A 3,929-nucleotide genomic window follows, 5' to 3' on the forward strand; every position below is an offset into this window, starting at 1 on the left:
TGTGCTCATCTGTAGGCACCTGAGCCCGACAGGGATGTGAGATCCTGGAGACCCCTGAGAGGGTAGCGTGGGGAGTGTAGAGCATGGCCCTATACAGAGCAGGGCTGAATAGGAGTAGGCCTGAAGGGCGGTCCCAGGGGTGTCTTGAGTATGGCCGAATTGGGAGTAAGCCTGAAGGGCATCCCAAGGGCCAGCCCTGTGAATAGTTGATCATGAAGATGAGAAGACTCATGTGGGGTGCAGTGTAGAGGCCCTAGAAGGGGCATAGTAGGAACCCCATGCGTGGTGAAGAGGCCAAGGTATGGTTGTGGATGCCGGAAGTCATCGTTTGGGTCACAGACTAGTAGGGGGTGCAGCCAGAGAGTCCTGACCCCGGTAAGTCCTCCACTGCAAGGAGGTTGAGAGTGTGATGAAAGGAAGACCTTAAGAGCAAGCACAATGACCTGGTGCTCCAGGGAGGGAGTGAGAGTCCCTGTGAGACCCTGGAGCACCAGTCATGGTATGTGATTACATCCTGTGGATGCCATCTGCAAAGCATGGGTTGTGGTGTAGGGAAGGTTTGGAGCTGCAGATAGTGCCCCTGGCATCGGGATGGGGAACGGGCAGCTTCCCGTGTTATAACATCAGTTTATGGAAACCGAAAGTAATGGCAGGTGAGACTGGGCGGACTGCCCTGGAGAGATGGTTGGGCAGACCAGCATGAGACCCAGCCCCAACCATGCCCCCTGTCACACACAGCCTGTAGTGATGCACAAGAGAACTTGCAGAAGCTGAATGCTGTAATGACAGTGGGTATCATCTGGCTGTACCCCTCTGCACCCGCCTGGCCTCATATAGGTGCTCTCTAGTGACTTTAGAGTGCACACCCGGTGCTGGCTGCAGGGCGTGTCCCTGGGGCCTAGGCATTGGGTCACGTTCACCCCCAAGTGAGGCCCCGATGCTCACCTGCCATGACTTGATCTTCTTTTCTCCAGTGATGGGGCTCCTTCTTCCGGTTCCTTGCAGACCGGGTACTGCTCTTAGCATGCGCTCTTGGGGCTCCACCTCCCCTACACCTCAGCCATGCACCAGCCCTCAGGACAGCCGGATAATGCGTTGCCGGCCTGTCCCTTCATGTCATCACCTGCTTTCTTTGCTCCCTGCCCGTCTCTCAGTGTCCCTTCGCACTGGATGACTACAGGACATGGGACTGTCCTTGCCACTGCGTCTAGTCTTCTCTTGAGGTGTAGTAGTCTGCCTCAGCTCTCTCTTGACCCGAGAGGTCTCTTGAAGCCTCTCTCCCTGGTTTGGGGCTCTGTGTAACCTCCAAAACAAAAGTTAAGAGAAAAGAAGAAAGAAATAGTTGGGGCACGGGGACTCAGCCCACCCCACTCACAGGTCCGGCATCTGTGGCCCTCAGGATCCCTCAATGCCATCCTCCTTGGCCCAGCTGCCCTGCGGTGATGCTTCTTTTACAGGAACTGGAACCCTTCTTGTGGGTCTCTGTCTGGCCCCTTGCCAAGCTGCTGACACTACCTGTGTGCAGCCTGGGGAGCAGCCTTGCCTTCTGGCTCCTCTCCCCTCCATTTCCTGCTCTCCCCTCTGTTTCCTCGCTGCCAGCTTTTAAATCAGCCGGACAGTGATTTTTGATTATGTCATCCGCTGGCACCCTCCCAGTCGGCAATAAAAGTGGCTGACGAACCTCTCAGGATGTTCGTCTTGGCACAGCTCATCTGGCTCCATTTCTCCTGAAAATAGTAAGTATGCCCCATTTTTGGGGCTTTTCATTTCCTTCTTCAGGTGGGTCAGCCCTGCCTTGGGTCACACTGTGGGAGGGTGCTCCGGGGCCTCCACTTATGTCCCCCTGGGACACCCTCCTTCTACACAGACCTTGATAGACCACAGAATTAACTCTCATATTACTGAACTGTATGAAGATATGCAAAAACTACCCAATTACCTGTCAAAAATGATGTTGGGGGAGGGGGTTGGGATGGAGTGCCACCTAATGCCCCATGCTGTCGCTGTCCTGCCTCTTGCAGGGGGTGAGGTTGGGGAGCCAAGGCCAGTGCTGTTGGCCTCAGCTTCCCCACCCTCTGTCTGGTCCTCAGCACTGCTTCAGAATCATAGTGGTGGTCCCCCACACTTGGAACACTCTGGTTGGCTGTTTCTGTCAGCCAGTCAGAGCATGAATAAAGCATTACAGAGAGATAGACAGACAGACTTAGGCTTTTATAATATTAGAATGATGATTTTGTCCACAGTACATTTGGAAGCTTACCCTCCAGGAATTAGCTGTATTCCTGCTTAAAGGTCAGCCACTTGAGAGAACAAAAGGAACTTCTGATTTTGAAGTGGGATAGACATGAGACATTAAAATGCATTTAGGTACAGTTCATCTGTTGTAAGCACAATTAATCAGCCTAGGGGATAATGGGCATCCACTGGAAGTGGATTTAAGTGTCCCCTACCATCTCCTATGTGAGACAGAAGATTTGGTCCTCATGGAAAAAGCAAGGAGTTTAGCCTCCAAGACACACGGCTTACCAAGGGATGAAAGTCAAAGTCATCCTGAGCCAAATGCTATTAACCTATGAGGCAATTAAGTATGATTCTATATGACCCTGCACAACTCCCTGAGAAACTTCTGTGATGAACCTTCATTTTAGACTTAAGATTGAGTCACAAGAAACAGCAAGGGAGAAGAGAAACCACTTACCTTTTGCATTCATGTTTTCTTTGGGACCTCAAGGAGGGTGGAATAGGCTTGCACTTAGACATTTAAATGGCTAACAAGTAGAATTGGCTCTTGTCCTTCACAAGAAGAATGGCCATTCCTTAAGAATGCAATTCTTAAGGATCAGAGAAAATCCATTCCCTTACAGAGAAAAAGTAGCAGAAGGGTCAAAAAACCCTCTTGGCTAAGCAGGGAAGTTGCAGTCCTCCTACAGAAAAAAAAAGAGGAGTACAAACAACGGAAGCTTGGGACAGCCTCTAAGGAAGACTACATGACAATGGCCCACACTTGTAGAAAACAGATTAGGCAAGCTAAGGCAGAAACCAAATTAAAACTAGCTACAAAAATCAAGGACAACAAGAAGTCCTTCTTTAGCTACATAGGCAGTAAAAGGAAAACTAATGGGAGTGTGGGGCCGCTGCTCTGTGCCTCAGGATACCTTGTCACTACCACTCAGATAAAAACAGAACTCCTAAATGACTACTTTGCCTCAGTCTTTCAGAAGACCAAGGGCAACAACATGCCAGGTAGGGCACAGAACAAGCAGGATGGGATTGACACTGTTCCCACCATTGCCATAGAACTGGTGTATGATCAATTAAAGAAATTAGACTTACATAAATCAGCAAGACTGGATGAACTCCACCCAATAGTGCTGCAAGAGTTGGCCGAAGTAATCACAGACCCCTTGGCAAAGGTCTTTCAAAAATCATGGGCCTCTGGAGAAATCCCAGAGGACTGGAGGAGGGCCAATGTTGTGCCCATCTTCAAGAAGGGGAAGTCTGAAGACCCGGGAAACTAAAGGGCAATTAGCTTAACTTCCAGGGAAAATCCTAGAAACATTTATCAAAGAGGCTATATGTGACAAACTTGCAGAAGGCATGATACTGAATGACAGCCAGCATGGCTTCATCGCAGGCAGGTCTTGTGTGACCAACTTCATTTCTTTCTATGATCAGGTGACTCGCTACATGGATGAGAGAAAAGTGGTTGACATCATGTACCTCAACTTCCAGAAAGCCTTTGACCTGGTTCATAGATTCATAGATGTTAGGGTCAGAAGGGACCTCGATAGATCATCGAGTCCGACCCCCTGCATAGGCAGGAAAGAATTCTGGGTTTAGAGGCATCTAGCTGGGGTCATATCTAACCTCTTCTTGAAGACCCCCAGGGTAGGGGAGAGCACCACCTCCCTTGGGAGCCCATTCCAGAC

Source organism: Alligator sinensis, unplaced genomic scaffold (assembly GCF_000455745.1).
Source record: "Alligator sinensis unplaced genomic scaffold, ASM45574v1 scaffold1561_1, whole genome shotgun sequence".
Lineage (NCBI taxonomy): Eukaryota > Metazoa > Chordata > Crocodylia > Alligatoridae > Alligator > Alligator sinensis.